Consider the following 12,358-nt stretch of genomic DNA (forward strand, 5'->3'; position numbering starts at 1 on the left):
AAGCTCTAGTGCCCTTCTTAAGAGGAAAAAAATGATCTGAGAGCAACCAGCCTCCCTCCAACGCCATTTTTGTCCAAATATATCCGATCAAAATTTTGAGATAACCATGTTGTTCAAAATAGTACAAAGTTTAATAACTATGCCTCCAGGGTGGTCCTAACACCCCATAGCACCCCGGGTAAGGGATGTAAACTCTGAAAGTTGCCCATTGTTAACATATAAGGATTTTTTTATTGGATTAACTAAAAAGACTTTCCACAAAATAAGTTTTTCAAAGAAAACTAAAGAACTCCATTAAACAAAAAATGAGCAAAAATAAAATCAAATACTCTACCAAGCGTAAAACTGCCACACATCAGCATAGACGAATAAACAGAATCAAAAACGAATAAAAATTACAGTAAATAACCAATTCACACCCAAAACAAACCGAAGTTAACGTGAATAAGGCTCAAAACCCCTATACCTCCTCAAGAATAGGTCATAATTTGTTTTTACCAGAAAAAAGTACAAATGGAATGTGCATTGTCAGTTTAATTTACATAATTCTTCCTTAAACTGTTAAATAATATTGGATTTATTAAAGTTATAGAAGTGAAAACAATAAAAAAAAAAATAAAATAAAATAAAATAAAATATCAGTAGAGTGCAAATTAAACAGAAAATAATAGCTTTAATTTTTTCTGTTTTTCTTTAAGAATTTATAGTTTAACGTGCTATTTGTATGCTGGAGAAACCTTTTCAAGAGGTTTTAACAACATACACCCTTTTAAAAATCTGGACACAAATAGCGGTGTTTAATTTAGTTTTATACCTTCTGAAGTTGACCTGAAAAATTTAATTTAATACCATTCAAAAAAAAAAAATCAATCTATGCTCTTTGACAGTTTGGATACACTTACACTCTTTTGATTTAGTTAAATTTTAAGAGCAGAGCAGTAATAGAAGTAGCCGAAAAATTTTGAACATAATACCCTCAGCCGTCCCTGGTATATTGCTGATATGTCTTATTGCGAATCAGCATACACACAGTGCTTTTTTATTTAATCTTAAGGCAACATTTAGTTTTTAAACATATTGGGCAAATTGCATAGCTATGGGGGATTGACCTACGCAATAGCCCTAGAGATACAGTTACAAGACCGTTCAGCTATGTTGAACGAAATGAGTAGAAAGGCCTCAGGAGGTCCGAACAGCACACCAAATATGGGCATAGAGTCCCTAGGGAGAACACGTGGTTAATGGGGTCAATGACGTAAAGTCAGCCATTAATCAAATTGTTTCCGGGCAAAGTTTAATAATGTCTGACAGGTACTGTCAATTATTAATCAAATTGTTTCCAGGCGAAGTTTAGTAACGTTTAACAGGTGAAGTCAAAGATGATTGATATGTCAGAAAAGGGGACTTAATTTATTGTTTCTAAGGGAAATTATGGATTCACGAAAGGGGAATTCATTTGTTGTTTCTAATGGGACTTGTTGATTCAAGAAAGGGGACTTAATTGTTGTTTCTAAGGGGCTTATATTGATTCAAGAAAGGGGAATTAATTTAATGTTTCTAAGGGGAAGGTGGGGAAGAGATATATTGATTGCGTAATCGAAGGGAGAGAATTCCCGAGAAATTGATTACATAATCGGTAGAACCCTATAAGGAGCTCGTGACGGGAATCCATTTATGGGCATAGAATGACGTAATCAACTAGGAAAAATGGATATCTGATAAATTGATTACATAATCGGTAGAACCCTAGCAGAAGGTCATGACGGGAATCCATTTATGGGCATAGAATGACGTAATCAACTAGGACAATAGGATTTCTGAGAAATTGATTAAATAATCGGTAGAACCCTATCAGAAGGTCATGACGGGAATTCATTTATGGGCATAGAATGACGTAATCGACTAAGACAATTGGATTTCTGAGAAATTGATTACATAATCGGTAGAACCCTATCAGAAGGTCATAACGGGAATTCATTAATGGGCATAGAATGACGTAATCGACTAAGAAAAGCAAGTTACTTTTCTAATGTCCCTCATAAATCCATTTTCCAACTTGAAGTACTTATCTCTTTCACCAACAACTATACTTTACAGCTTTTTGGATACCTCAACACCAAGAAATACTTTTCAAAGACCATTTCAGAGCAAGTTACATTCTCAATGTTCCTCCTAAACCCATTTTCCAAATTGAAGGAATTATCTCTGTTATACAACAAAATAGTTTTCCGCTTTTGGGATGGCTCAACACCAAGATATACTATTCAATTAATATTCCGTAGCCCGTTCAGATCCTTATGGCCATTCTAAACTATATATCAAACATGAGGTAGATTTCTCTTTCATCCTCAACTATAATGTACATCTTTTTGGATACCTCGACACCAAGAAATATTTTTAAAAGACAATGTCAGATCAAGTTACAGTCTGAAGGACACTCCTAAACACATTTTCCAACTCGAATTACTTATCTTTTTAACTCAAAACAACACCTGACAGATTATTGGATACATCATAAACAAGAAATAATTTTCAAAGACCTTTTCAGAGCAAGTTACTTTCTTAATGTCCCTCCTAAATCCATTTTGCAACTTAAAGTACTTATCTTTTTCACCCACAACTATACTTTACAGCTTTTGAGTGTCCCAAAACCAAGAAATACTTTTCAAAGACCATTTCAGAGCAAGTTACTTTCTTAATGTCCCTCCTAAACCCATTTTCCAACTTGAAGTACTTATCTTTTTCAGTCACAACTCTAGTTTACAGCTTTTTGGTTACCTCAACACCAAGAAATATTTTTCAAAGACCTTTTCAGAGCAAATTACTTTCTTAATGTCCCTCCTAAACCCATTTTGCAACTTGAAGTACTTATCTTTTTCACCCACAACTATACTTTACAGCTTTTTGGATGCCTCAACACCAAGAAATACCTTTCAAAAGGCATTTCAGAGCAAGTTACTTTCTTAATGTCCCTCTTAAACCCATTTTCCAACTTGAAGTACTTATCTTTTTCATCCACAACTATACTTTACAGCTTTTTGGATACCTCAACACCAAGAAATACCTTTCAAATACCATTTCAGAGCAAGTTAATTTCTTAATGTGCATCCTAAACCCATTTTCCAACTTGAAGTACTTATATTTTTCACCCACAACTATAATTTACATCTTTTTGGATGTCACAAAACCAAGAAATGCTTTTTAAAGACCATTTCGAATCAACTCATTTTCTTTATGTTCCTCCTAAACCCGTTTTCCGACTTAAAGTACTTATCTTGTTTATCCTCAACCATACTTTACAGCTTTTTAGATCCCTCAACACCAAGAAATATCTTTCAAAGACCATTTCACAGCAAGTTACTTTCTTAATGTCCCTCCTAAGCCCATTTTACAACTTGAAGTACTTATCTTTTTCACCCACAACTATACTTTACAGCTTTTTGGATAGCTCAACACCAAGAAATACCGTTCAAAGACCATTTCAGAGCAAGTTACTTTCTTAATGTCCCTCCTAAACCCATTTTCCAACTTGAAGTACGTATCTTTTTCAAACACAAATATACTTTACATCTTTTTGTATACCTCAACACCTATAAAGAAATTTCAAATAAATTTAAAAAGAAAGTTAATTTCCACTTTTCACTCCGAAATCCTATTTCATGCTGTCAGACCTCATATAATTACCCCACAATTATATTATACAGATTTTTCGAAACCTCAACGCCCAGAAATACTTTTCAAAGACCATTTCAGAGCAAGTTACTTTCTTAATGTCCCTCCTAAACCCATTTTCCAACTTGAAGTACTTATCTTTTTCGCCCACAACTATACTTTACAGCTTTTTGAACGCTCAAACACCAAGCAATACTTTTCAAAGGCATTTCAGAACAAGTTCTTTTCTTAATATGCTTCTTAAGCCAATTTTACAAATTCTAAATTTTTCCATAGTAGATAGAAAAAGCTATATCATAGCTGTTAATATTTTCTCGAAAGATAAGCAGTTCTATTTCAATTTTAAATTTTCTCAATGAAGTGAAGAAAAGTTCAAGTTCTCTTCTGAATTTTCTCAATGAAAAATAAATTAGTTTTTATTCAATTCTATTTTTCCAAATAATATAAAAATTTTCCACTTTAGTTCAGATTTTTCTCAAAGGAATGAAAAATTTTAAATAATGCTCCAAATTTTCTAAACGAAGTGAAGAAAAGTTCAAGTTCTCTTCTGAACTTTACCAAAGAACACACTTCAATTCTAATTTCTCCAGAGAAAACAAAAATCTTCCACTTCAGTTCTTTATTTCACAAAGACATAAAGAAATTTAAAGTTCAATTCTAATTTTTCGGTGGAAGATGGAAAAAGTAATACCATACTTGTGAATATTTTCACGGAAGATAAAAAGTCCTAGTTCAATTTAAATTTTCTCAACGAAGTGAAAAATAGTTCAAGTTCTCTTCTGAACTTTACCAAAGAACACACTTCAATTCTAATTTCTCCAGAGAAAACAAAAATCTTCCACTTCAGTTCTTTATTTCACAAAGACATAAAGAAATTTAAAGTTCAATTCTAAGTTTTCGGTGGAAGATAGAAAAAGTAATACCATACTTGTGAATATTTTCATGGAAGATAAAAAGTTCTAGTTCAATTTAAAATTATCTCAACGAAGTCAAGGAAAGTTCAAGTTCTCTTCTGAATTTTCTCAATGAAAAAGAAATTAGTCATTGATCATTTCAATTTTTCCAAATAATATAAACATTTTCCACTTTAGTTCAGATCTGTCTCGAAGAGATGAAAAATCTAAAATACTGTTCCAAATTTTATCAACGAACCGAAGAAAAGCTCAAGTTCTCTTCTGAACTTTACCATAGAACACACTTCAATTCTAATTTCTCCAGAGAAAAAAAAAATATTCCACTTCAGTTCTTTATTTCACAAAGACATAAAGAAAATTAAAGTTCAATTCTAATTTTTCGGTGGAAGATGGAAAAAGTAATACCATACTTGTGAATATTTTCATGGAAGATAAAAAGTTCTAGTTCAATTTTAAATTTTCTCAACGAAGTGAAGAAAATTCAAGTTCTCTTCTGAACTTTACCAAAGAACACACTTCAATTCTAATTTAGCCTACGTACGCGCGCTTACGTAGACTAACCTATCCTAACCTAACTTAACCTAACCTAACTTAATCTAACCTAACCTAACCTAATCATACACCTAACTTTTTGCCTGTCTCTCACCTAACCTAAGCTAACCTAAGTGAAGCGTACGTAGGCTAACCTAACCTAACCTAACCTAATCTAACCTAACTTAATCTAGCCTAACCTAACCTAACCATACTCGCCAGAAAAGGTTAGGTTAACTTATCATGAGCACTCATGATAAGTTAACCTAACCTAACCTAACTTAAACATGTAGAAATGTTTCTATTTATTTATTAATATTTATTTATACCTAACCTAACCGATTGTTTTGGAGGTTAGATGAACGAGTTTGAACGATTGTCTTTAATAATAGAACGAGTCACTCATTTTCTAATTTAAAAATTTGATGGGTAAATCCATAAGACAAAGGAGCTAAAATTTAATTTAAAATTAGAATAGAACTTTAAATTTTTCATCTCTTTGAGAAAAAACCAGAACTGAAGTGGAGCCTTTTTATTTTCTTGGAAAAATTAGAAGAGAACTTTGAATTTTTTATTTCTTTGAGAAATTAAGAATTGAAGTGGAAGCTTTTTTCATTTTCATTGGTAAAATTCAGAATTGAGCTAACTTTTTTCACTTCTTTAAGAAAATTCAGAAGAGAACTTGAACATTTTGCACTTCTTCGAGAAAACTCAGAATTAAAGTGATGCTCCATATCCTCATGTCGAATATTAAAATCAATGTATAACTTTTTCTATCTTCTATGAAAAATTTGGAACAGAACTTTAAATTTTTCATCTCTTTGAAAAAAATCGGAAGTGAACTTAAGGAAATTAGAATTAAAGTGAAACTTTTTATCTTCACTGGAAAATAATCACAATCATAGTATAACTTTTTCTATCTTCAACAAAAAAATTTAGAACTGGACTTTAAATTTTTTATGTTTTTGTGAAATAAAGAACTGAAGTGGAAGGGTTCTTTCCTTTTCATTTGTAAAATTCAGAATTGAGTTAACTTATTGCTCTTCTTTAAGAAAATTCAGAAGAGAACTTGAACAATTTGCACTTCTTCGAGAAAACTCAGAATTAAAGTGGAGTTCCTTATCTTCATATTGAATATTCACAATCAATGTATACCTTTTTCTATCTTCTATGAAAAATATGGAACAGAACTTTAAATTTTTCATCTCTTTGAGAAAAATCAGAACTGAATTTAAGAAAAATTATAAATAAAGTGAAACTTTTGATCTTCATGGAAAACAATCACAGTCAAAGTATTACTTTTTCTATCTTCCATCTAAAAATTTAGAATAGAACTTTAAATTTCTTTATTTCTTTGGGGAACTTAAAACTGAAGTGGAAGATTTTTATTTTCTCTGGAGAAATTAGAATTGAGGTGTATTCTTTGGTAAAGTTCAGAAGAGAACTTAAACTTTTCTTCACTTCTTTGAAAAATTTTAAATTTAACTAGAACTTTTTATCTTCCGGAAAAATATTCACAAGTATGGTATTACTTTTTCTATCTTCCACCGAAAAATTTAGAATTGAACTTTAAATTTCTTTATGTCTTTTGTGAAATAAAGAACTGAAGTGGAAGATTTTTATTTTCTCTGGTGAAATTAGAAATGAATTGTGTTCTTTAGTGAAATTCAGAAGAGAGCTTGAACTTTTCTTCACTTCGTTGAGATAATTTTAAATTGAACTAGAACTTTTTATCTTCCGGTAAAATATTCACAAGTATGGTATTACTTTTTCTATCTTCCACCGACAAATTTAGAATTGAACTTTAAATTTCTTTATGTCTTTGTGAAATAAAGAACTTAAGTGGAAGATTTTTATTTTCTCTGTAGAAATTAGAATTGAATTGTGTTCTTTGGTAAAATTCAGTAGAGAACATGAACTTTTCTTCATTTCATTGAGAAAATTTTAAATTGAACTAAAAATTTTATCTTCCGTGAAAATAATCACAAGTATGGTATTAATTTTTCTATCTCCCACCGAAAAATTTAGAATTGAAATCTAAGTTTATTTATGTCTTTGTGAAATAAAGAACTGAAGTGGAAGATTTGGTTTTCTCTGTAGAAATTAGAATTGAAGTGTGTTCTTTGGTAAAGTTCAGAGGAGAACTTGAACTCTTCTTCACTTCGTCGAGAAAATTTTAATTGAACTAGAACTTTTTATCTTCCATGAAAATATTCAAAAGTATGACATTACTTTTTCTATCTACCATCAAAAAATTAGAATTGAACTTTAAATTTATCTATGTCTTTGTGAAATAAATAGCTGAAGTGTAAGATTTTTAATTTATCTGAAGACATTTGAAATGAAGTGTGTTCTTTGGTAAAGTTCAGAAGAGAACTTGAACTTTCCTTCACTTCGTTGAGAAAATTTTAAATTGAACTAGAACTTTTTATCTTCCGTGAAAATATTCACAAGTATGGTATTCCTTTTTTTATCGTCCACAAAAAATTTTAGAATTGAAGTTTAAATTTCTTTATGTCTTTGTGAAATAAAGAACTGAAGTGGAAGATTTTTGTTTTCTCTGGAGAAATTAGAATTGAATTGTGTTCTTTGGTAAAATTCCGACGAGAACTTGAACTTTTTTATCTTCTGTGAAAAATTTGGAACAGTATTTTAAATTTTTCTTCTCTTCGAGACAGATCTGAACTGAAGTGGAAAACTTTTATATTATTTGGAAAAATAGAAATGATCAATGACTAATTCCTTTTTCATTGAGAAAATTCAGAAGAGAACTTGAACTTTCCTTGACTTCGTTGAGAAAATTTTAAATTGAACTAGAACTTTTAATTTTCCGGTAAAATAATCACAATTATGGTATTAATTTTTATATCTTCCACCGAAAAATTAGAATTGAACTTTAAATTTCTTTATGTTTTTGTGAAATAAAGAACTGAAGTGGAAGATTTTGTTTTCTCTGGAGAAATTAGAATTGAAGAGTGTTCTTTGGTAAAGTTCAGAAGAGAACTTGAACTTTTCTTCCCTTCGTTGAGAAAATTTGGAACAGTATTTTAAATTTTTCATCCCTTTGAGAAAAATCTGAACTAAAGTTGAAAATTTTTATATTATTTGGAAAAATAGAATTGAATAAAAACTAATTTCTTTTTCATTGAGAAAATTCAGAAGAGAACTTGAACTTTTCTTCACTTCATTGAGAAAATTTAAAATTTAAATAGAACTGCTTATCTTTCGAGAAAATATTCACAGCTATGATATAGCTTTTTCTATCTATTATGGAAAAATTTAGAATTTTTAAAATTGGTTTAAGAAGCATATTAAGAAAAGAACTTGTTCTGAAATGCCTTTGAAAAGTATTACTTGGTGTTGGAGCATTCAAAAAGCTGTAAAGTATAGTTGTGGGTGAGAAAGATAAGCACTTCAAGTTGGAAAATGGGTTTAGGAGAAACATTAAGAAAGTAACTTGCTCTGAAATAGCAGTTGAAAAGTTCTTCGTTGTGTTGAGGTATCCACAATGCTGTAATGTATAGTTGTGGGGGGTAAATAAGTACTCCAAGTCTGAAAATGGGTGTAGTAAGAACATAAAGAAAATAAATTGCTATGAGATGGCAATTGAAATGTATATCTTTGTGTTGAGGTATCCAAAAAGCTGTAAAGTATAGTTGTGGGTGAAAAAGATAAGTACTTCAAGTTGGAAAATGGGTTTCGGAGGGACATTAAGAAAGTAACTTGTTCTGAAATGGTCTTTGAAAGGTAGTTCTTGGTATTGAGGTATCCAAAAAGCTGTAAAGTATAGTTGTGGGTGAAAAAGATAAGTACTTCAAGTTGGAAAATGGGTTTAGGAGGAACATTAAGAAATTAACTTGCTCTGAAATGGTCTTTGAAAAGTATTTCTTGGTGTTGGGACACTCAAAAAGCTGTAAAGTATAGTTGTGGGTGAAAAAGATAAGTACTTCAAGTTGCAAAATGGGTTTAGGATGGACATTAAGAAAGTAGCTTGCTCTGAAATGGTCTTTGAAAGGTATTTCTTGGTGTTGAGGTATCCAAAAAGTTGTAAAGTGTAGTTGTGGATGAAAAAGATAAGTACTTCAAGTTGGAAAATGGGTTTAAGAGGGACATTCAGAAAGTAACTTGCTCTGAAATGCCTTTTGAAAGGTATCTCTTGGTGTTGAGGTATCCAAAAAGCTGTAAAGTATAGTTGTGGGTGAAAAAGATAAGTACTTCAAGTTGCAAAATGGGTTTAGGAGGCATATTAAGAAACTAACTTGCTCTGAAATGGTCTTTGAAATGTATTTCTTGGTGTTGAGGTATCCATAAAGCTGTACAGTATAGTTGTGTGTGAAAAAGATGAGTACTTCAAGTTGGAAAATGGGTTTAGGAGGGTCATTAAGAAATTAAATTGCTCTGAAATGGTCTTTGAAAGGTATTTCTTGGTGTTGAGGTAACCAAAAAGCTGTAAAGTATAGTTGTGGTGAAAAAGATAAGTACTTCAAGTTGGAAAATGGGTTTAGGAGGGACATTAAGAAAGTAACTTGCTCTGAAATGGTCTTTGAAAAGTATTTCTTGGTGTTGTGGTATCCAAAAGCTGTAAAGTATAGTTGCGGGTGAACAAGATAAGTACTTCAAGTTGCAAAATGGGTTTAGGAGGAACATTAAAAAAGTAACTTGCTCTGAAATGGTCTTTGAAAAGTATTTCTTGGTAACTTTTTGGGACACTCAAAAAGCTGTAAAGTATAGTTGTGGGTGAAAAATATAAGTACTTCAAGTTGCAAAATGGGTTTAGGAGGGACATTAAGAAAGTAACTTGCTCTGAAATGGTCTTTGAAAGGTATTTCTTGATGTTGAGGTATCCAAAAAGCTGTAAAGTATAGTTGTGAGTGAAAAAGATAAGTACTTCTAGTTGTAAAATGGGTTTAAGAGGGACATTTATAAAGTAACTTGCTCTGAAATGGTCTTTGAAAAGTATTTCTTGGTGTTGAGGTATCCAAAAAGCTGTAAAGTATAGTTGTGGGTTAAAAAGATAAGTAATTCAAGTTGGAAAATTGGTTTAGGAGGAACGTTAAGAAAGTAACTTGCTCTGAAATGGTCTTTGAAAGGTATTTCTTGGTGTTGAGGTATCCAAAAAGCTGTAAAGTATAGTTGTGAGTGAAAAAGATAAGTACTTCAAGTTGGAATTTGTGTTGAAAAGGCTCTGAAATTGTATTTGAAAAGTATTTCTTGGTGTTGAGGTATCCAAAAAGCTGTAAAGTATAGTTGTGTGTTAAAAAGATAAGTAATTCAAGTCGGAAAATGTGTTTATGAGGGCAATTTATATTGTATATTTCTCTTTTAGTGTCTTTTATTTTTTTTTCTTGGTGTTGAGTTATCCAAATAGCTATAAAGTATAGTTGTGGTTGAAAAAAATAAGTAATTCAGGTTGGAAAATGAGTTTTGGAGGGACATTAAGAAAGTAACTTGCTTGTCTTAGTCGATTACGTCATTCTATGCCCATAAATGAATTCCCGTCATGACCATTTGATAGGGTTCTACCGATTATGTAATCAATTTCTCAGAAATCCATTTTTTCTAGTTTATTACGTCATTCTATGCCCATAAATGGATTCCCGTCAGGACCTCCTGATAGGGTTCTACCGATTATTTAATCAATTTCTCAGAAATTCAATTGTCTTAGTCGATTACGTCATTCTATGCCCATAAATGAATTCCCGTCATGACCTTCTGATAGGGTTCTAACGATTATGTAATCAATTTCTCAGAAATCCATTTGTCCTAGTTGATTATGTCATTCTATGCCCATAAATGGATTCCCGTCATGACCTTCTGATAGGGTTCTACCGATTATGTAATCAATTTCTCAGAAATCCATTTGTCCTAGTTGATTACGTCATTCTATGCCCATAAATGGATTCCCGTCACGAGCTCCTTATAGGGTTCTACCGATTATGTAATCAATTTCTCGGGAATTCTCTCCCTTCGATTACGCAATCAATATACCTCTTCCCCACCTTCCCCTTAGAAACATTAAATTAATTTCCCTTTCTTGAATCAATAATTCCCCTTAGAAACAACAATTAATTCCCCTTTCGTGAATCAATAATTCCCCTTAGAAACAACAAATTAATTCCCCTTTCTTGAATCAATAATTCCCCTTAGAAACAACAAATTAATTCCCCTTTCTTGAATCAATAATTCCCCTTAGAAACACCAAATTAATTCCCTTTTCGTGACATATCAATCAATCTTGACATCACCTGTCAGACATTATTAAACTTCGCCTGGAAACAATTTGATTAATGATTGACAGTACCTGTCAGACATTATTAAACTTTGCCCGGAAACAATTTTATTAATGACTGACTTTAGGTCATTGACCCCATTAACCACGTGTTCTCCCTAGGGACTCTATGCCCATATTTGGTGTGCTGTTCGGACCTCCTGAGGCCTTTCTACTGAAATGGCTATCTTAAATTTTAATTGAAAGTGTTTAAAAGTGCTAAAGTAGAGGGTTGATTGCCCTCCAATCACTTTTGACTCTTAAAAAGGGTATTAGAACTTTGAATTTCCAATCAAATTAGCTCCTTTAACATTTTGATGCTATTACTAGCTATGATAGAGCAGCGCTGCCTATGATGTTGCTTATATGCCCTTTAATACTTGCATGTGTATAGTTTTTTCATTTAACTGAAACGCCCCTAAGTGTTTCAACTTAATACCCTTAGTGTCATTATTTACAGCAACCGTAGGTGTAGTATCAAAAATATACATATAATGTCTGCTGGTTTGTTCAAAATCCGGCACAACTTGCCCTGAAAGGTCTAACTTAATAATGTAATCCGTTATTGTGATATTGTTTTGTCACCCTATTGACAATATAAATGATCATACTTCGTTTTGACATTTGATTTAGTTCGGCATCTGCCTAAACAATCCTTGAAAGCTTCACCTTAATACCTTTAGCTTGTGTAGTAACAACAGTTGTATTAGCAGTAGTTGCATTAGTAGCAGTATGCCCATAGCACCCCTTTTCAACATCCCCTTCAACACACGATGAAATCATTAACTTAATACCATCAACTGGTCCTGAAGCATTGCTGATAATTCCTCTTGACAACCTATGTCGGCATAGTGTATTTCGATTTATTGCAATACAGTTACAATTTTGCCCAAAATTTTCGCCTTAATACCCTTAGGTATATTACCAATAGTAGTAGCAACAGCAGTTATAGCAGTAGCAGTGGCAGTGGGAT

This window comes from Artemia sp. Qi Xiang Cuo, chromosome 9, assembly GCF_049724085.1.
Source record: "Artemia sp. Qi Xiang Cuo chromosome 9, ASM4972408v1, whole genome shotgun sequence".
NCBI lineage: Eukaryota > Metazoa > Arthropoda > Branchiopoda > Anostraca > Artemiidae > Artemia > Artemia sp. Qi Xiang Cuo.